The sequence below is a fragment of the Macaca fascicularis genome, chromosome 6 (genome assembly GCF_037993035.2).
Source record: "Macaca fascicularis isolate 582-1 chromosome 6, T2T-MFA8v1.1".
Lineage (NCBI taxonomy): Eukaryota > Metazoa > Chordata > Mammalia > Primates > Cercopithecidae > Macaca > Macaca fascicularis.
This window is the reverse complement of record NC_088380.1, coordinates 164746612-164769578: the sequence shown is the minus strand read 5'-3', so window position 1 is coordinate 164769578 and position 22967 is coordinate 164746612. Positions and strand designations below refer to the sequence as shown.

General features: G+C 44.7%; 1 non-coding gene across 1 annotated transcript; it reads left to right on the top strand.

The window, feature by feature from the left end:
• The first annotated feature begins 3261 nt into the window (after window positions 1-3261).
• On the top strand, window positions 3262-3451 carry LOC123574320 (U2 spliceosomal RNA). Its single transcript, XR_006699198.1, has one exon. It is a non-coding gene; the product is annotated as a U2 spliceosomal RNA (small nuclear RNA).
• The last annotated feature ends 19516 nt before the right edge of the window (window positions 3452-22967 follow it).

The window sequence follows — 22967 nt, the reverse complement described above, 5'->3', positions numbered from 1 at the left end:
GCAACCTCTGCCTTCCAGGCTCAAGAGATTCTCCTGCCTCAGCCTCCCAAGTAGCTGGGATTATAAGCATGCACCACCATACCTGGTTAATTTTTGTATTTTTAGTAGAGATGGGATTTCACAATGTTGGCCAGCCTGGTCTGGAACTCCTGACCTACAGTGATCCTCCCATCTGAGCCCCCCAAAGCACTGGGATTACAAGCGTGAGACACCGTGCCCGGCCAAAGTCTCCTGATTCTATGGGTCTGCTGGGCAGTTTTTCTGGTCTGGGTCAGCTTGGCAAATCTGTGCTGTCAGTTGGAAGCTTGACTAGGACTGGAAAGTTTAGGGTGGCTTCACTCCCATTAATGTTCCTTTGACCACAGCAGGTCATATGTCCAAGCCCAGATTCAAGATTCAAGAAGTAGATAAACTAAACTTCATCATTTGTTTGTTTGTTTTTTGTTTATTTGTTTGTTTTGTTTTTGGAAACAGAGCCTTGCTCTGTTTCCCAGGCTGGAGTGCAATGGTACAATCTCAGCTCACTGCAACCTCCGCCTCCCAGGTTCAAACGATTCTCATACCTCAGCCTCCCAAGTAGCTGGTACTAGAGGCATGCATCACTACATCCGTTTAATTTTTCTGTTTTTAGTGGAGTTTCACCACCATGGCCAAGCTGGTCTGGAACTCCTGGCCTCAAGTGGTTCGCCTGCCTCAGCCTCCCACAGTGCTGGGATTACAGTTGTGGGCCACCTTCATCTCTTGATCTTCCCACCTCAGCCTCCCAAAGCACTTGATAGAAGGAAGAGCAAAGTCAGGAGGCAAAAGGGAGTGTAATCCAAGATGGGAGGCATTTATAGCCATTTTACAATTGAATTGTAAACCTTTAAGCAACCATGATATGAATTCATAGTCTAGGCAATAATCAGTGGCTGTACATGTATAACTGAAAATCACTAACTTATGCTAGCCTCTGTGGCTTGGCTCCTAAAGGAAAACTTTCCATGAATAACAAGTTTATAGGCCAGAGGCGGTGGCTCATGCCTGTAATGCCAACACTTTGGGAGATGGAGGCAAGCAGACTGCTTGAGCTCAGAAGTTCAAGACCAGTCTGGGCAACATAGTGAGACCTTGTCTCTACTAAAAATAAAAAAAAAAAAAAAAACAGTTCTTAGAACAGTCCCCTATTTTATTTTTCACAGAACTCTCTTGTCCAAATGCATCAACTAAGACACTTCTATAAGCATAGTATTTATATTAATGACTCCCAAGAGAATAAGCATTCCTTGTCCCGTGGTCGTACCCAGAGAGATTTTTCTAGAATTGGGGTAGGGGAGGGGAAGGTAAGGAATATCATTTGTGAATACTTATTCAGATAAACCACAAAATTTTATAGTTAGTCAATGAAAAACATATAACTATGTCTTTTAATACAAATTATAGAAAGCATGACATTTATAAAATGGAGACAAGGTTTTTAAAAATTGAGAGACGAGTGCAGTGGTGCATGCCTGTCACCCCAACACTTTGGGAGGCTGAGGCAGGAGGATTGCTTGAGCCCATGAGCTCAAGGCCGCAGTGAGCTAGGGTCATGCCACTGTCCTGCAGCCTGAGTGACAGAGCAAGACCCTGTCTCTTTAATAAAAAATAAAAATAAAATATATGTATATACACACACACACACACACACACACACACACACACATACATAGAGGGAGGGAGAGAGAAACACCAACCAGATAGTGGAGAGTTTCCTGTTTGCAGGTATACCCTGAGTTTGGTAGAAGTCATTTCTCTCCAAAAGAGACCCTGTAGGCCATAGTCACAGAGCAAGCATCCCTGAGAAAGCCACAGAAATACTATTATCCTGGCTGAATCCATTCCCTGACTGGCTGGCACTTGGCAATCTGACAAGTGTTTTACATTCAAAAGGTCAAGCTCTGAGTGAATCTGCCCGGAGACTCTAGTGAAGAGTGCCTTGCCACTCACGCTTGGATGCCCAGGCCTGGCGCCGGTCCCCTGTCCCTGCCATTCTGACAGCTGTGGAAGAAGGACCCAGGTTCCCAGCTTGGGCTGTCAGCACACGCAGGGCAGCCCTTTTGTTGAAGGTCAAAGTCTAATTCTCACTCCAGGGAGCCTTCTCTCTGGCTCTCTTTCTTCCAGCATGTCCATCTTAATAATTGCTTATATTTTTCTGCTACTTTATAGTCTTCAAGACATTTTCCCCTTCACAATCTCATTTGATCCTCTCAAACAGAAGGAGGGTGTCAGAACAATCACGAGTCTTCGTTTTGTAAAAAGAAAGACTAGGCAATTGAGTTCTGGGAGAAAAGTGTAGGGACAGAAAGATGTGATATTTTTCCTCCCCCATCATAAGGGTCACGACTGACACTCCTATAACAAAGACAGGTTAACAGGAGATATGCATAACAAATTTATTTCATCAAAGTTTTATGTGACACAGGAGCCTTTAGAATGAACACCCAAAGATACAGGGAAAGTTGTCTGGTTTATTTTTGTTTTTGTTTTTTTCGAGACAGAGTTTTGCTCTTGTTGCCCAGGCTGGAGTGCAGTGGCACAACCTCAGCCCATTGCAACCTCCATCTCCCAGGTTCAAGAATTCTCCTGCCTCAGCCTCCTGAGTAGCTGGGATTACAGGGGCCCACCACCACGCCCAGCTAATTTTTGTATTTTTAGTAGAGACAGGGTTTCCCCATGTTGGCCAGGCTGGTCTCAAACTCTTGACCTCAGGTGATCCGCCTACCTTGGCCTCCCACAGTGCTCGAATTACAGGTGTGAGCCACCGCACCTGGCCAGCTGTCCATTTTTATGCTTAGATTGGATGAAACATGGACAGCCATGTAGAAATATGATTGAACTAAAAGAGTATGACCCAATGCTAATAGACTGCATGGGAAACCCAACAAGGCCTATGCAGATTCTTCTTGCCCTCTGTGTTGTAGCATTGCTTCCTCCTAGGTATGGATGAGGCAGGACCCCTCTGGAATGACAGTCTTCTGACCTAATATTGCACAAGGATAAGCCAGAGAATTTCTTTATGGCCAGCTCCTAGCCAGAATGGTAAAGAAAGGTTACAGTAATTATTCTAGTTTTTATGGCTGGCTTTGGAAAGGAGAAGTTCTAGTTTCTATGACCCACCCTGGGGAAGAGGAGTTCTGACTTGCTTCAAGACAGAATGAACGGTAAGAGACAGCAAGGCAGGAAATCTAAGAGACCTTGGTTCTGAGGTTGCTTCTGAGGCCTTCTGACATCCTTTAATTTATTGCTTCTCGACCTTTTGGCTAAGATCAAGTGTAGTAGCTGTTCTTATCAGTTTAATATTTGATATGTCCTCTATCCAAGGGCAATATATTAAATGGATTTTTGGATCAGGGAGATAGAATAGGAGCTTGCTCCATCCACTCCACACATTGATTGGTATTGCAGTACCTCCAGGAATGATGCACCCCTCCAGGAGATTTTTATTTTCAATCCTTTAATTTTAAAGTGCTCAGCACGCCAAAGTGCCATACTTTGAAGTATCACTTTCTGAGCCCCAGCAGAAGTATAACATAGTGGTTAAAAACAAAGGCTCCAGAGTTAGCCTTCTGCCCATTACTCACCAGGTAATCTTGGCACACTAATCTCTCTGACTCAGGTTTCCTATGTAGACACTAGACATGATAACTTCCCTATATCCTAAGTCTTTTTGCAAAAACAAAGTATGAAAATATAAGTAAAATGTCTGCCATATAACAATAGCACAATAAATCATCAGTATTGTTTTTATTATTTGTATTGCTTTCGTTGTTATCACATAGCTAGTGATCCAACACTAGCTATGTGATAACGCTAGCCATGTGGCAAAGTGGAGACACACATCCATGACCTGAAAGTCATGCTACCTACCTTCAACTTTCAGTAAAGAGAGTGGGAACTCTGGCTGTCCTGCTCTCACAAATGAGAAGCAAGCTATCCCATGAGGTGTGGTCTAGGGTTCCCCATTAGACTGTTGTTGTTGTTGTTCTTCTTCTTCTTCCTTCTCCTCCTCCTCCTTCTCATCCTCTTCCTCCTCCTCCTCCCCCTCTACTTCTTCTTATTCTTCCTTCTTCCTTCTTCTTCCTTCTTTCCTCTTCTTTTCTTCTTCTTCCTTTAGAGACAGGGTCACACTCTGTTGCCCAGGCTGGAGTGCAGTGGCACAACCACAGTTCACTGCAGCCTTGAACTCCCAGGCTCAAGCAATCTTCTTCCCTCCGCCTCCACATACCTGGGACTGCAGGCTTGCGCCGCTACACCCAGCCAGACCCATCTTCTTAAAAGAAAACTTTTTCCTTACAGCTTGCTAGAACTTCAGAAAAGAACCCCAGGGTCCAAAACTCTTTTAGGTATGGGCAAAACACAAGTTTTACCCAAAACTGGGTTTGTCTTTAGAATCCTGTTAGCCTTTCCCTCCACAACCTAGTATTCTAATCAGGAAAGTCAGTATTCCCAAATAAATCAACTCCATTGATGATCAAAGTTCTTCTCATAGCCAGGAGTTTCAAATCCTTTTCTCACTAATTTTTCATCAAATTTGCTCAAAAATCACCAACTTTTAACTATTCCAGTTCTTTTTCCTCCTTCATCCCTGGATAATTACCAATGGATATGTCAGTGAGCAGCAAATGGAAGAAGAAGGTGGAAAACTAAGGGTCCATGTGACCCAGTAATCTGGTTACAAATCCATGAATAATTAATTCACAGTTAACTTTGCCCACGTGAAAGAAAATGAGAGATGTATAGTTACAGCATGCAAAAACAAACAAATGAAGAAAAGAATTAAATTTCAAATACAATCATAACTATATAAGAAAAAAAAAGCAAATGAGAGGAAAAAATGAAAATGAGAGAGCCAGGATCCCAGAAAATACATTAAACCATGACTGTGAAAGACAAAGAGAATATGAGGCAAAATAATAGTAATATAGAAATCCACCTTACTACACTGTGTATAGCCAAAGAACAGTAAATAATGAATCTCCCACTACCATTAAATTAACTTCAAATTGCTTTTGTTTGTAATTCACATATGCCTGAATCAAATGTGATGGTGGAGGTCTTTTTCTTAATGCTATTTACATGCTATTTACAGAAATATTGCAACCAGAATGAAAGATTATTGATCGTTTCCAATAGCTTCCTCTAAAGTATACACCAAACCTCATGGAAGGTATATGTGAGAGTCATTTGAATTTCAAATGCATATACAAGGGTCAGCGCTATCACAGTACGTAGCAAATGAATCTGTAATGAGGAGGTATTCCAAACCGATTGTTTCCAAATTATGCTTTTAGATTATCTTCATTTCTCTTTTGAAAATATGTCCTATTATTTACAGCATGGAATGAGAAAGTTTTGACCTTTCTGACACTGAATTATATCTCTGGTTTTTACGATTGCTCTCTCTTGTGCTTTTACACACCAGCCTAGCCACAACAGACTTATACCCTTATTGTTTCTAGTAAACAATTGTTTACTAGAAAATTTACTAAAGATATTGTTCCTAGAAGCCTTCAAACCTCAGCTCAAATATCACCTGCCCTGCAAAACCTTTGCCAGCACTCCCAGGTGAAGTAGAAATCCCTGCTCAACACTCTCATCACCCTATGTGCATGTGTCCATTCTACATGTGACTTCAGCAAGCATCTTCTCTTCCAGCACCTAAACTCACCAGGTTAAGATAGAACCACGGTGCGACCAGGCGCGGTGGCTCACACCTGTAATCCCAGCACTTTGGGAGGCCGAGGCGAGTGGATCACCTGAGGTTAGGAGTTCAAGACCAGCCTGACCACCATGGGGAAACCCCGTCTCTACTAAAAATACAAAAAATTAGCCAGGCGTGGTGGCGCATACCTGTAATCTCAGCTATTCAGGAGGCTGAGGTAGGAAAATTACCTGGACCCGGGAGGCAGAGGATGCAGTGAGCCGAGATCGTATCGTTGCACTCCAGTCTGGGCAAGAAGAGCAAAACTCCATCTCAGAAAGAAAACAAAAGATATAGCCACAGTGCTTGTATATATGGATTGTACTAGTAGTTAAGTAACAGAGACCTATGGGAGCTAACTTAAATTCAAAGACAGAAAGGGAGGCATATTATTACAAGCCTACATGGGAATCTCAAGGAATCCAAGCCAAGCTTCAGGAAAAGACTGATAAAAAACATGGAAAGCCATCTGGAATCTAAATCACACTCCCATCTTCTTTCTTTCTTTTTTTCTTTTTAGAGACGGAGTTTCACTCTGTCACCCAAGATAGAGGGCAGTGGCACCATCTCGGTTCACTGCAACCTCCACTTCCCAGGTTCTAGCAATTCTCCTGCCTCAGCTTCCTGAGTAGCTGGGATTACAGGAGCACTTCGCCACATCCAGCTAATTTTTTTGTATTTTAGTAGAGACGGGGTTTCGCCATGTTGCCCAATTTGGTCTCAAACTCCTGAGCTCAGGCAATCCACCCGCCTCGGCCTCCCAAAGTGCTAGGATTACAGGTGTGAGCCACTATGCCTGGCCACACTCCCATCTTCTATAACCAATCTTCTTAACATCTGTTTTACTCTTTAAACTATAGACAACACAACAAAAGGAACAGGGTGGTGGTGAAGAGACTGAGTTTCACCACAATTTTTGCACCTACATAGGGCAAGTCCAGTGATGCAAAAAGATCAATCTCTTGTTGTCTCCCCTTCAGTCCCAAGTCCAAACTCCAGGGAGGAAATGGAATTGCCCAGCTTGAGTTGAGTGTCCACAGTGATCCCATTTGCTATGTTCAGGTGTCCAGGGATATGTGGTTCAAACACAATTAGTGGGGAACACTGGGAAGGGGAGCAGAAAAGAAGGGAGAATCATCATGACTTTAAGCAGACAGACCAAAAGGTGACTCCAACATAAGTATTTTGTTGGAAGAAAAGGAAGGAGGGAAGGAAGGGAGGGAAGGAAAGAAGGAGGGTGAGAAGGGAGGGATGAATCAAAATACATTTTAGAGGCATTTCTTATGGTGATGAGTCAAACCAGAAAGAACTTAGTGTCTTACTGGGGATGTTCATGAAATCCGGTGGCAGTGACATCATCGAATATATATGCATATGATGAAATGCCTCTGCTTGTAGGTAGCCACTGATATGGACTCTTACCTTGGGAACATGTAACCTAATCAATCCCTTGAATTTGCAGTTTAGGAAAAATAAAAAATATGTGAAGAACCCAAAACCCCAAATCTATACTGTCAGTGGCATCTTCTCCAAACAATCCAGAATGCTGTAGCCTTCATGCTTAGTAGGCATCAAAACCTACTGGGAGGTAGAAGAAAAACCCATTTCTACTCACTGAAGTAAACATGTGCTCACAGCAAACAATTAGCAGCCATTTGGGCACCAGACTGTCAATAAGACTAAAGCCTCGGTATGGCCAAAGTTTCCCAAAGTATGGTCCACACTGGAATCTCAGCCAAGAAATCTGCATATGTAACAAGCTCTTGGGATTTTTTTTTTTTTTTTTAGAGACAGGGTCTCGCTGTGTTGCCCAGACTGGAGTGCAGTGGTATGCTCAGGGTTCACTGCAGCCTCAACCTCCTGGGTTCAAGTAATCCTCCTACCTCAGCCACCTGAGTAGCTGGGACTACAGGTGTGCGCCACAACACCCAGCCAATTTTTGTATTTTTTTGTAGGGACGGGATTTTGCCATGTTGCCCAAGCTGGTCGTGAACTCGTGAGTTCAAGTGATCCTCCCACCTTGGCCTCCCAAAGTGCTGGAGTTACAGGAGTGAGCCACCAAGCCCAACCTGGGAAGCTTCTTATGCACAGCACCGCTGTGTAGCAGTGTGGTAAGTGGCCTCTAAAATGACTGCCAATGATCCCCAAGCTATACTCTTTTGCAGCTGCCTCCCACGTTATACTTGGTTTGATCTGATTCCTCCCACATTATACTTGGTTTGATTTGTATTACCAATAGCATATAGCAGAAGTGATAATACATCACTTCCAAGACTAGGTTATAAAAATATTTTGGCTTTCATCTTAAGGGCTTCGTCTCTCTTTCTCCCTCTCTTTGTCTCTCTCTCTTTGTCTCTCTCCCTCTCCTTCTCTTTTCTTAGGTAACCATTCCCACTGGGGAAAGCCACGTCATGAATAACCCTATGGAGAAAACCACGTGGCAAGCAGCTGAAGCTCCTGCCAACAGCCTCATGAGTGAGATTAGAAGCGGATACTCCAGCTCCTTCAGAAACTGCGGCACTGGCTGACAGCTTGACTGCAACATCCTAAGAGACTCTGAAATCAGAACCGCTCAGCTAACCATTCCCAGATTCCTGACCCTCAGAAACCATGTGAGATCATAAATGTTCATTGTTTTATTGTTTTAACTGGCTACATGTGGGGGTAATTTATTACACAGCAATAGATAAATAATACAGGTAGCTAGTCTCCTAAGATGGCCCCTTCCTGTCCTTACATACTGTTCCTCACATCAAGAGACGGAGCTTATTTTTCCTTTCTTTACATTTGAGCTGGCCCCGTGGCTGGCTGAACAATAGAATGCGGCCGAAGTGATATTCTGGGACTTTTGAGCCCAGCTTTTAAGAGAACTGGCAGCTAGCTACCTCTTGGAACCCAGACACATGCTGTGAGCAACCAAAGCCACATGGAGAGGGTATGGAGAGGAGGACAGAAGCGCCTGTTTGGCAGCTCCAGCTGAGCTCCCAGCCAGCAGCCAGCACTGACTGCCTGCCTTGTGAGTGAGCCCTCTTGAATGTCCCACCCAGTTGAGCCCCCCAGGTGACTGCAGTCCCCACCAACACCACGTGAAGCAGAACTGCCCAGACAATCCAAAGAACTGTGAAAAACGAACGGTTGTTATTTAAAGTCACTAAATGTGGGGGGTAGTTTTTAGGTAGCAATAGATAATCAAGACATATTGTCTTAAACTGATGAATTTGTTCTCTAATGATTAGATTCCCAGCACCCATCTATAAGTGGAGTATAGCTGTCTGTTCAAGGGACTTTTCCTAGCAAAGAAGTCATGCCTTGTAAGATTGTCTTGTACCCTGCATTTCCTTCATATTCACCAGGATGCTGGGTATCACTAAAGGCCTACTAAGGCCTTTTGACATTGGTTCCTCCAATTTCTTTTCTGCTTCTAATAACAGCATAAAGAACTAACATTTACTGAGCTCTACTAGGTCCCTGGCACTGTCCTCATTTATCTCTATTAATTTATTAATTTATTGACTGGGCGCCGTGGCTCATGCCTATAATCCCAGCACTTTGGGAGGCCGAGGCAGACGGATCCTTTGAGGTCAGGAGTTCAAGACCAACCTGGCCAATATGGTCAAACCCCGTCTCTACCAAAAATAAGAAAAAACAAATTAGCCAGGTGTGGTGGTGGGCACCTGTAATCCCAGCTACTGGGGAGGCTGAGGCAGGAGAATCACTTGAACCCGGGAAGTGAAGGTTGCAGAGAACCAAGATTGAGCCATTGCACTCCAGCCTGGGTGACAGAGTGAGATTCCACCTCAAGAAAAAAAAAAAAAAATAGCAACACTAAGAGCTAGGTCTTCTTGTTACCTCCATTCTCCATATGGGGAAACAGAGCTTATAGGCAATCAAGCCAGCAGTAGGGCTGGGTGCGGTGGCTCACGCCTGTAATCCCAGCACTTTGGGAGGCCCAGGTGGGCAGATCATGCAGTCAGGAGTTCAAGACCAGCCTGGCTAATATGGTGAAACCTGTCTCTACTAAAAATACAAAAATTAGCTGGGCGTGGTGGTGCACACCTGTAGTCCCAGCTACTCGGGAGGCTGAGGCAGAAGAATTGCTTGAACCCAGGAGGCGGAGGTTGCAGTGAGCCAAGATCGTGCCCCTGCACTCCAGCATGGGCAACAGACTGACACTCCATCTCAAAAAAAAAAAAAAAAAAAAAAAAAAAAAACAGAAAGAAAGAAAAAACAGCCAGCAGTGCTTGGGAATCAGTCAGTCCAGCTCCACATCCATGCTTCACTACTGCTCCACACTACACTCAATCACAGGAGGTAGGATGCTCTCACTACCTCCATTTTAGGGACAGGAACCTGAAGCTTATGGACAGTGAGTCCCTGGCACAGAGTTCATACAGTTAATAAAGAGAAGACCTAGAAGGAAACTTCCCCTTTCACCTATGCTCTTAAACACAACCCTAGGCCGGGCGCGGTGGCTCACACCTGTAATCCCAGCACTTTGGGAGGCCAAGGCGGGCGGATCACAAGGTCAGGAGATCAAGACCATCCTGGCTAACATGGTGAAACCCCGCCTCTACTAAAAATACAAAAAAATTAGCCAGGCGTGGTGGTGGGCGCCTGCAGTCCCAGCTACTCAGGAGGCTGAGGCAGGAGAATGGTGTGAACCCGGGAGGCAGAGCTTGCAGTAAGCCGAGATCGCACCACTGCATTCCAGCCTGGGCGACAGAGCGAGACTCCCTCTCAAAAAAAAAAACAAAAAAAAAACCACAACCCTATTTTGCATCCCCACCTTTGCAGAACATGCAGATTGTAGAGGGGGTCTGGTCCAGTCATGTAATCTCCACTCTGTTACGTCCTACTGTCCAGGCTCTTCTAGGCTGAACCTTAGGAACAGTATTTTAAGGAGGAGATAGGTCAAGGAATCGCACACCTATGGTGTCAACTTGGCAGCTCCTGGAATTGCTTTTGGTTTTGTTTGCTTTTATTTCTTTGAGACAGGGTCTCACTCTGTCACCCGGGCTAGAGTGCAGTGGTACAATCACAGCTCACTGTAGCTTCAACCTCTTGAGCTCAAGCAATTCTCCTGCCTCAGCCTCCCGAGTAGCTGGGACCACAGGTGCAACAACCACAACTTGCTAATTTTTCATTTTTAATAGAGGCTGGGTCATATCATGTTGCCCAGGCTGGTCTCAAACTTCTGGGCTCAAGTGATCCTCTCACCTCAGCCTCCCAAATTGTTGGGATTACAGGCATGAGCCACCACTCCAGCCTAGCTCCTGAATCTTCTCTGCCTCCATTTTGGAGGCGATCATCAGAATTTAGAAACAATATCTTGATTTCTTTACAAACAGCTGGCCCAGGCCAGGTGCAGTGGCTCACGCCACTGTAATCCCAGCACTTTGGGAGGATGAGGTAGGCAGATCACAAGGTCAGGAGTTAGAAACCAGCCTAGCCAACATGGTGAAACCCCATTGTCACCCCATTGTCCGTGTGAAGAGACTACCAAACAGGCTTTGTGTGAGCAACAAGGCTGTTTATTTTACCTGGGTGCAGGCGGGCTGAGTCCGAAAAAAGAGTCAGCAAAGGGAGATGGGGTGGGGCCATTTTATAGGATTTGGGTAGATAGTGGAAAATTACAAAGGGGGTTGTTCTCTGGCGGGCAGGGGCAGAGGTCACAAGACGCTCAGTGGGGGAGCTTCTGAACCAGGAGAAGGAATTTCACAAGGTAATGTCATCGGTTAATACAGGAACCGGTCATTTTCACTTCTTTTGTGATTCTTCAGTTACTTCAGGCCATCTGGAGGTATATGTGCAAGTCACAGGGGATATGATGGCTTAGCTTGGGCTCAGAGGCCTGACACCGATCTCTACTAAAAATACAAAAATTAGCCTGTTGTGATGGTGTGCGCCTGTAATCCCAACTACTCGGGAGGCTGAGGCAGGATAATTGCTTGAAACCAGGAGGTGGAGGTTGTAGTGAGCCGAGATCACGCCACTGCACTGCAGCCTGGGAGACCGCCAGACTCCGTCTCAAAAAATAAATAAATAAACAAACTGCTGGCCCATTTTCAGGGACTCAAGAAACTAACCATATTTAGAAGTTCAAAAGAAAAAAAAAAAGTCAGCAAATTCACAGATCTGCAAGAGAGCACTATTTCCTGTTTAACTCCTCCCATCCTGAAACAAATGAAAAGAAAACCCATTTGCTCTCTCCTCATTTTTCTGTGAACATTCTCCATCAAGAAAATTGAGTATTTTTCACATCCGTGCTTTACAGACAGTGAAGAAGAAAAAGAAAGCAAACTTTCCCATACATAATCTCACTTGATTCTCATGAGGGTTTTTTTTTTTTTTTTTTTTTTTTTGGAGACAAAGTCTTGCTCTGTCACCCAGGCTGGAGTGCAGTAGCATGATCTCAGCTCACTAACCTCTGCCTCCCAGGTTCAAGCGATCCTCATGCCTTAGCCTCCCAAGTAGCTGGGATTACAGACATGCACCACTACACCCGGCTAATTTTTGTATTTTTAGTAGAGACGGGTTCACCGTGTTGGCAAGGCTGGTCTCAGACTCCTGGTCTCAGGTGATCTACCTACTTTAGCCTCCCAAAGCGCTAGGATTACAGGTATAAGCCACCACGCCCAGGCCTCTAATCAGTTTCTTTTAACAGCAAAAGGTATTTTACATATGTAGCATGAAGATTTATTGAGAATTTACAGTAGCAGGAAACTCTCCCAATATTTTTGTGCCTATTTCTTCTTGTCTATCAGGAAGGAATTAATGATATTTGCCCCATCCTGATGTTACCGGGGATCTTTGCTCCCAGAGCTCCCAAGATGGTGGCAAGCCTCGTGTTCTCTGACCTGGGGTTCTTGGCCTCACGGATTCCAAGGAATGGAATCTTGGGCCGTGCGGTGAGTGTTATAGCTCTATTAGAAGCCGTGGGACACGGAAGAGAACCGTGGAACCCAGTGACTAGTGTTCAGCTCGATTAGGACGAACCCAGGCACTTGGCCATGCAGGAACAATGGCAAGCCTTTACCCCATCAGGAGCGGCAATGGGCGCCTCCCTGGATCAGAAGCACAGAGGACACCCTGCAGGATCCGGAGGGATGGAAGTCAGCCGCGGGTTTGGGACAGCGGCAAAGAGCAGTGGAGGATGGCGAGCAAAAGCTCGTGAGCCGTAACAAACACGGACCAGAAGAGTGCAGTTGCAAGATTATTTTAATAAAGTGAAATCGAGTGAAAACAGAGCTCCCATACAAAGGGAGGGGACCCGAAGGGGGTTGCCGTTGCCAGCTCGAACGCCTGGGTTTATATCCCGATCATCGTCCCTGCCGCTGTGCTCTCAGGCAACAGATGATTGGCTATTTCTTTACCTTCTGTTGTTGCCTAATTAGCATTTTAGTGAGCTCTCCTTACTATCTGATTAGTCGGGTGTGAGCTAAGTTGCCAGCCCCGTGTTTAAAGGTGGGAGCGGTCACCTTCCCAGCTAGGCTCAGGGATTCTTAGTCAGCCTAAGAAATCCAGTTAGTCCTGTCTCTCACCGAGGGGCATTTGTTCCAGGGTCAAAAAAGAAAGGTGACGGCAGTGGGGCCAAGAGAACACCCTGATTACATCCCCAAATAGGACTTGGCATCCTGAAGGACTTGCCCAGGAGTCACGCTTTTAGTGGAGATACGTCCTTTCTAAATAGGGCCATATTCAGCTGGCTGCTCAGAGGGGTTTGGGCAAAACATTCTAGGAACAACTACTTTGCAACTAGCTATGTTGTTCCAGAGTGGGGAGGACTGGCTGGGTGGTGCTTTGGTGCTTTGAGGGTAACCTGAGGTAAGATTCCTCAGGCTTCGGGTTGAGAGTTGGTGCCTCCTCACCCAGGGGAAGTGGCTGAGGCCTCAGTCCCAAGGGCTGTGGCTTCAGAAGCCTTAGCAACAATCCCACAGTAGAGGTGGACACCATAGTGACTGACGATCTCGCCTTGAGTGCCAGAAACCTTCGCCATTTTCCTGGACTGTGTAAGCCATTGATAAGCCTCCAATGAGTGGAGGAACACCAGGGCTCTTGTCTCACCTTGAATTATATAAAACAACATGGACACACGTGGAATGGTTTTAAGGAGTGGAGAGTTTAATGGGCAAGAAGGGGCAAGAAGGAAAGGAGAAGGAAAAAGCTCCCCTGTATAGAGACAGAGGGAGTGGGATTCCAAAGCCGAGAGAGGGAAGCCCACCTGCCGCAGATATAGAGGCTGGAGGAGGCGGTGTTTTATTTGCACAGGGCTCAGGGGATTGGTTTGACTAGCCATGTCATTCACGTAGCCCGAGAAAAAGCTGGCCCTTCCACCCTAGGCTTTTAATATGCAAATGAAGGGCGCCATGATGTTCTACACACGTGGGGATATGTAGGGGCGGTCATGTTGCCAGCTACATGTGGGGCAAGGACAAGAAGAGGGGGAAGTCACCACGTTTGAGTGGACCCAGTTTCTACTGGCCTGTATTTACATATCAAAGGTTGCCTGCCTGGCTTTAAGAGCCAGGGCTTTAGAAGAAAATTTCCAGAGATGTTTAAAACACGAAAACTTCCCAAGGACCCCCTTTTCCTCTCTATCTGCCTTAAATAATGTCATAATAACTCCTACAATACCGTGAGATCTCAAACCAAACTAGGAAATGAGAGGGAACCCCTGCCTCCCTGGCTCATGGGAACACACAAATGACTGCATCTACCTTGTCAACCTTGGCAAGTGAAGCCTGAGCCAGATTTACTATTTTTAAAATAGCGTAAAAACATGACATTGCTCGTGCCCCTCCAACATAAAACAATCATACCTTTTGCAGCACACATTTCCCACCACAGAAAAGAAAAAAAAAAAAATCACACACAATTTTACTTAAATCTCAGTTTCTTAGATATTAACATTTTCTCCTCTTTCCTCCTGTTTTTTCTCTGACATCTTTCCTATTGCATAATATTACACTTCAGGCAGGTCAGCTCTTATTTCTTTCACACACTTGCTTGTTTGATTTACCCTCTCTGCTCTTCCAGAAAGTCATTGCTTCCAATGCACAGATTTTTCCTCCCTCAGGTCTGCGTTTGCAGAATGCCTGCTAGCCTCTGAGCACTGGTCAGCAAACCAAAACCTACAGGCCCAATTCTGCCCAGAGCCTGTGTTTGTAAATAAAGTTACATTGGAATATATAGCCTCACTCATTCAATCAGGTATAAACCAAAAATAAAATTCGAAGCCCCTCAACTGACTGACGGATGCTCCACCCTCTGCCAAGAGCATTCCAAAGTAAACCTGGAAATCCAGTTTGGGCCATGATGGAAGTGGAGGATGGAATATGCCTCATTATGCTCTTCTCCCTTTGGAATTCAGGGAACACTGACCAGCATTAACATTAAAACGGAGATTTGGAGACAGACAGAACAGACTCTTTGTAGTAATAAGATACCAAATTCCAACCTGACTCTAGTATAGCATCACATGACAGGTAGCAGGCCCTGAAAGAAACTGAAGTATTTTGCCCTGAAATATATTTCTTGGCATATTTTGAAATGGCCCTGTAAAGCTTGTCTCTTGTGGGAAAATCAGCATTCTACAGAGAATCCCCTTCCCTTTCCAGGTCTTTTCCCTGGTTCAGAAGAGAATTAACTAGGAGCCTGGCACCTTTTTAGGTCTGATAAGAGCCCTAAAGCTGGCTTCCTACCTGGAGGCTTCATCTGCATGATAAAACCTCAAACGCCACAACTCCTTACCTTACTTAACCCATCCTTTCTATTGATTCTAGGTCTTTAGATAATAATTCTTTCACCAACTGCCAATTAAAAAATCTTTGAGGCCAGCATGGTGGCTCACCCCTGTAATCCCAGCACTTTGGGAGGCCCAAGCAGGCAGATCACCTGAGGTCAGCAGTTCAAGGCCAGCCTGGTCAAATGGTGAAACATCGTCTCTACTAACAATACAAAAATTAGCCAAGTGTGGTGGCACACGCCTGTAATCCCAGCTACTTGGGAGGCTGAGACAGGAGAACTGCTTGAACCCGGGAGGCAGAGGTTGCAGTGAGCCAAGATTGTGCCTCTGTACTCCAGCCTGGGTGACAGAGTGAGACTTTGTCTCAAAAAACAAAAATCTTTGAATCCACCTATGACCTGGAAGTCTCTACCTTCAAGTTGTCCCATGTTTCCAGACTGAACCAATATACACCTTACATGTATTGATTGATGTCTTATGTCTCCCTGAAACGAATAAAACCAAGCAGTAGGCCCACCACCTTGAGTACATGTTCTCAGGATCTCCTGGGGCTGTGTCACAGGTCACGGTCCTCATATTTGGCTCAGAACAAATCTCTTCAAATATTTTACAGAGTTTGACTCTTTTCAACAACACAGGCATTGTCTCTCGTTTCAAACTACAATGTCACCTTTAGGGCTTTGCAACAAACTCTCAAATCCTAAAATGTCCACTATTGGGCCCCTTTTGGAAAAAGTTTGCCAGCTCCTGGTCTAGCAGAAGAAAAACATATGTTGTACTGCATATTATTAACCTATACTTTATTCATCTTTAGATGTTATTTTGTTTTTTGTTCTTATTTATTTTTTACATGGAGTTCTGCTTTTTCGCTCAGGCTGGAGTGCAGTGGCACGATTTCAGCTCACTGCCACCTCCGCCTTCAGGTTTCAAGCGATTCTTGAAACCTGAAGTAGCCAGGATTACAGGCGCCCGCCACCACGCCTGGCTAATTTTTGTATTTTTAGCAGAGACAGAGTTTCACATGTTGGCCAGACTGGTCTCAAACTCCTGACCTTGTGATTCCCCCATGTCGGCCTCCCAAAGTGCTGGGATTACAGGTGTGAGCCACCGCACCCTGCCTTTTTAAAAAAAAAAAAAAAAAAAAAAAAAAAAAAAAACACGGAGTCCCGCTCGGTCACCCAGGCTGGAGTGCAGTGACATGATCTTAGCTCACTGTAACCTCCGCCTCCTGGGTTCAAGCAATTCTCCTGCCTCAGCCTCCTGAGTAGGTGGGATTACAGGTGCCTGCCACCACACCTGGCTAATTTTTTTGTATTTTTAGTAGAGACGGGTTTCACCATGTTGGCCAGGCTGGTCTTGAACTCCTGACCTCAGGTGATCTGCCTGTCTCAGCCTCCCAAAGTGCTCGGATTACAGGCGTGAGCCACCACACCCAGCTTAATGTTATTTTAATAGTGGTCACTGCAAAGTGTTCTGGAAGCACCATTAGGTTTTAAATCATCCCATGGCTTATAGCTGCCATCCTAGTTGAAGCTTCATATTGCAGATAGCGAACAACCATTCCAGCTACATATGCCAAAAAAAGAATATTTTCTAAAATAATATGATGCTGTTTTCCTTTTTTTTTTTTTTTTTTTTTAGACAGAGTCTCACTCTGTCCCCAGGCTGGAGTGCAGTGGCGTGATCTCAGCTCACTGCAACCTCCACCTCCCGGGCTCAAGCAATTATCTTTCCTCAGCCTCCCAAGTAGCTAGGATTACAGGCACCCACCACCATGCCCGGCTAATTTTTGTATTTTTAATAGAGACAGGGCTTCACCATGTTGCCCAGGCTGGTCTTGAACTCCTGACCTCAGGTGATCCACCCACCTCAGCCTCCCAAAGTGCTGGGATTACAGGGGTGAGCCACTGCGCTTGGCCGGCTGTTTTCTTCTTAGTCAGAATTCAATCAGATAACAAACGCACTACCAGTATTATGGAATAAAATGTTCATTAAATTTATGATAGAAATGATACTTTACACAATTGTGGGAGGAGCTAAGGAAGTAAGGTCTAAAAATGGCAAATGGAGAATCAGTGGCAGGTTTCTAACCAGCTTGGCCTCAGAGGGGACAAGCCAGAACAGAGTGAAGAAGCAATGAGGGCACAAGCTTGAAATACAAGCAAAGCGTGTATCGACTCATGTCCATATTGACATCATCTGTTACGTCTCCTCCCTTTTGCAAGATTCCCACTTGCACCCATTCAAAGAACAGAAATGCAGCTCAAAATTCTGCCCTTTTGAGGACTTGTAATGCTTTGCTTTACATTGCTGTGAGAAGGATCCTCTTTCAAGCCCTTATCTTCATCCCTGTATATAAGAAGTGACAATGATATTCTAAAGGTTGATGCAAAAGTAATTGGGTTTTGTGCCCTTAAAAGTAATGGCAAAAACTACAATTATTTTTGTGCCAACCTAACAGGTTTTCCTCTCTGCAGCAGTTCCTGTCTCATTCAGAATAAGGATTCAAGTCTCAACTTTATCGATTTTGATTACAGGTTCTTTCAAATTTCCAGAACAGTGATTGGGTGAGTGAAGGTTCTAAAACATGTTTGCAAGTTCATTGACATTGCTCCCACAAAAGGTGGAGTCCAATTTGACCTCCCCTTGATTATGGGCTGGCCACAATGACTTATTCAAAGACATAGAAGGCAACGGCAGGATGACATGCAACTTAAGAGGCTTATCACAAAAAGTAATACAGGCCAGGCATGATGGCTCATGCTTGTAATCCCAGCACTTTGGGAGGCTGAGGCAAGGGGATTGCTTGAGTCCAAGAGTTCAAGACCAGCCTAAGCAACACAGTGAAACCTCATCTCTACAAAAAAAAATTTGCTGGGCATCATGGTGCACCTGTCGTCCCAGCTACTTCTGAGGCAGAGGTGAAAGGATTGCTTGAGGCCAGGCAGTCGAGGCTGCAGTGTGCGGTGATCGTGCCACTGCACTCAGCCTGGGCAATAGAGTAAGACCTTGTCTCAAAACAAAACAAAAAAAGGGCCAGGCACGGTGGCTCACGCTGGTAATCCTAGCACTTTGGGAGGCCGAGGTGGTCGGACCATTTGAGGTCAGGAGTTTCAGAACAGCCCGGCCAACATGGCGAAACCCCATCTCTACTAAAGATATAAAAATTAGCCAGGCATAGTGGTGGGAACCTGTAATCCCAGCTACTCAGGAGGCTGAGGCAGGGAGAACTGCTTGAACCCAGGAGGTGGAGGTTGCAGTGAGCCAAGATTGCACCAATGCACTCCAGCCTGGGCGACAGAGCAAGACTCTGTCTCAAAAAAAACAAAAAAGAAATGCAAATTCCATGTGGCTTTTTCTCTGTCCTTAGTACACATATCTCTGGAGCCCTGAGTCGTCATGTAAGCAGTTTGATTACCCTGAAGCCACCATTCTGGAGAGAGTACTTAGCGACATCACATAAAGCTCGAGAAAGATGTCTGAGGAGCACTACTTGATCCAGTCCCTGGCCATTCAAGGCTCCTAGCCTAGGCTAGGAGCAGCATTCAAATATTTCTATTCTCCATTCTCCTACCTACCCCAGTCAACACAAAGAAGAGCAGCAATGAGTTTTCTCCACCAAACCCAGTTCAGACTGCACACATTTGTGAGGGGGGGAAAAAAAAAAAGATGTTGTTGAGTCTTAAGCCATAAGTTTTGGGCTGGTTTATTATGTATTCATAGTAACTGAAGCAGATGCAGAGCAATTTTCCAAATAAGCAATAGAGTTTTAACTCAGAACAGAGTTAGGTTGAGCTGCCAAAGATAAAAATGCATATATACCAATATATCACTTTGGAATTTCATTTATCCATGTCATCCAGCTATCCATCCAACAAATATTTATGAAGTGCCTCCTTTGTGTGCTGGGGATTCAGTGGCAAAGACAGACATGATCTCTGTCTTGATGGAGCTTCCAGGCTTTAACCGTGGGTTAGAGAGACATTGACAAGTAATTTATGAGTGTTAGAAAAGGGAGAAGCCCAGGATGCTTTGAGCCCTTGTCAGATAATAAGTCACATGTCTGTCCTGGAAATTTCTTAAAGATACGTTTTCCTTAATTACTAAGCATTGTTTGGGTTCTGGCAATGTTCCAGATATACAGAGCAAAAGAAAAGATATCAATTTACAATTTCAGCAAATGCAGGCTGCTAGGTTATAGGGGTTTATGGTGGCTGCTTTCAACTCCAACAGTCAGCTGTCCTTTCTCTGGATCAAACATACATAGACAAGATGCTAATTGCATGCTTTTTCCTGCACCTACTTTGAAATTATTTATAATGATGAAACTATAAGATCATCTTGTCTAAGAAACACTGCCACGCAAAGTGGCTTTAGTTGGGTTGCAAATCGAAATTACTCACAAGATCTATATTAGAAGCTAAAAGCTTTCTTATCAGGCTGCTGGTAATGAAGTTTGCAAACCATTCTAGAGCATAAAGTAGAATTATGAAAACTGATTCTGTCTAATTATCAAAGGGTCAGGTTTTTTTCTGCTGTTCTCAAAATGTAGCCATTGAAGCAGCTTGAAAATTCATTGTCCAGAATTTAAATTACCTATTGCCAAGGCTCAGTGACTGCTCCAGGAATGAACGAAAGTGCTTAAAATCTCTGGACTCTTTGATTACAGGTACCCGTTCGCCGTTTGCTCAGTCATGTACAACTGTGCAATTAAAACAAATGGTGGTGTATAAAAGGCTGACTGAGGTAAATTTGTCCTGTGGGCAGAGTGCCAGTCTGTTAGAAGGAAGTGCCAGCCATGATGGGGAAAGCAATGAACAAAAAAGACACGGGCCTCTTTGCAACGCTCTCCTGGTGCTTAGAGTCTAGCAGGGGAGAAAGACAGCAAGAGGGCACCAGGGATAGAGTTTGTTAAGAGCAGAGTTGCAGGGGGACAGTTCAGTGTGCTGTATCACAGAGAACTAGCCCAAGGATGTGACCTCTAAGCTGAAGTTCGTGTAGGAGTCAGAAGGTAAAGCTGAGGGGGACAAAGGAGAAAAGAAAGTATGGTTCAGGCTGAGTCAGGTATAGGCTAAGATGCTTGAGATACTCAGCATTTTATAGAAACAGAAAATTCCATACTGAATTTGGCTGGAAGAGTATGAGGCAGAATAATGAGAGATAAGGCTGGACAGGTAGGGAAAAGAGCCAGCCAGGTCCCGACGGGCTGTGTAAGCCATTTCAAAAGGTTCAACTTTCTATTCCTTAGATATCAAAAATAGCATGAAATCAACATGTTCAGCTAGCACCTTTTAAAAAGAGAGATTCAGGCCGGGCGCGGTGGCTCACGCCTGTAATCCCAGCACTTTGGTAGGGCACGGCAGGTGGATCATAAGGTCAGGAGATCAAGACCATCCTGGCTAACAGATTGAAACCCCGTCTCTACAAAAAATACAAAAAATTAGCCGGGCGTGGTGGTAGGTGCCTGTAATCCCAGCTACTCGAGAGGCTGAGGCAGGAGAATGGCATGAACCCAGCGGGTGGAGCTTGCAGTGAGCCGAGATTGCGCCACTGCACTCCAGCCTTGGTGACAGTGTGAGAAACTCTGTCTCAAAAAAAAAAAAAAAGAGAGAGAGAGATTCACTTTTTTTTTCTTTTGAGACAGAGTCTTACTCTGTTGCCGAGGCTGGAGGGCAGTGGCACAGTCTCGGCTTGCTGCAACCTTTGCCTCCCGAGTAGCTGAGATTACAGGCATGCACCACTACACCTGGCTAATTTTTGTATTTTTAGTAGAGACAGCAGGGGATGGGTGGGGTTGTTCACCATGTTGGCCAAGCTGATCTCAAACTCCCAGGCTCAAGTGATCCTCCCGTCTCAGTCTCCCAAAGTGCTGGGATTATAGGCATGAGCCACCATGCCTGGTCAAGACATTCACTTTTATGAGGATCTCTAAACATCAGATGAACGGAAGAAACTGTTTTTCTGTGGCCTTAGGTCAAGAAGTCAGAGAATATGGATCTCCCCTTCTCATGCTCAAATTTTTTCTTCCAAAGACTGGTAGCTATTTCCTCCTTTACCCACTCAGTCTTGACCTCTCTCTGCCCAGCAGATAAGAGACAAAGGCCACAGAATTAAGTCGGAAAGATTAGGAAACAGCATTCTCTATTCGTAAGAGGAAATTTTCCAACAAAAATGATAAGGATTACTATTTCAGACAAGCACAAGAATAGGTAAATATTGAGTTTAGAATTGTCAGATTTTCTTTCTAATCTAAGAAAGATTCCTGCATACAACATTTGTACCATTTTTCTGGGTCTAAGAAAAATTGATGTACACATGGCACATGTGAATACAGCACCAGCACTTTGTAGCAACCATTTTTACTAGGGACAAAGTAGTTACGCATATTTAAATTTATTAAGTAATAAACAAGCCACTTCCCATGAAAGTTACCTTGTTTGCAGAAAGGGCCTGAGTCAAGTGTACATCTCCTAAATTAAGTGCTAGACATTTAGTGCACCCAGCATGGTGCCAGGAGGTGAGAAAAGAGATGAATTAAATACTTCCTACAGTCCATTGGAAGTCCAGGCACAGGCCCAAAGACATAAAACAGACAGAGCTTCTGGAGCAAACACAATTCTGTCATCTGGAAAAACTTCCCATTTCCTGTTTGCTGAACCAACCACTGGAAACTCACAATAAAAAAGGCCTGCAACTTAAAACTGCTGAAGCGAAAAGGCGAGTGTATGAGTTTCCTATTGCTGCTGTAACAGTAACAAATTGCCAGAAGCTTAATGGCTTAAAACACTATAAGTGTATTCTCTTGTAGTTCTGGAGACCAAAAGTCCCAAATGAGTCTGATAGGACTAAAAGTAAGGGGCCAGGAGACCTGCACTCTTCTGGAGGCTCTGGGGGAGAATCCATTCCTTGTCTTTTCCAGCTTCTAGAGGCCAGCCTTGGTTTACAACTCTCCCTATCATTCTGCATCCCCTGTCTCATCTCCTTTTCTTCCTTTTCTCTTTTTCCCTTTTTTTTTTTTTTTTTTTAGACAGGATCTTGCTGTCACCCTGGCTGGAGTGCAGTGGCACAATCTCAGCTCACTGCCACCTCCACCTCTGGGGTTCAAGAGATTCTCTTGTCTCAGCCTCCCATGGAGCTGGGACTACAGGCATACATCACCACACCCAGCTAATTTTTACATTTTTAGTGGAGACAGGGTTTCACTATGTTGGCCAGGCTGGTCTCAAACTCTTGACCTCAGGTGATCCACCCACCTTGGCCTCCCAAAGTGCTGGGATTACAGGCGTGTGCCACCACATCTGGCTTCATCTCCTTTTCTGACCCTTGGCTTCCCCTTTCCTTTATAAGAACACTTGTGATTACACTAGGCTTATCTGGATAATCCAGGATCCTCTCACCATCTCAAGGTCCTTCATGTAGTTACATCTCAAAGTCTCCTTTTGCCACATGAGATAGCATCTTCACAGATTCAGGCATTAGGACATGTACATCTTTGGAGAG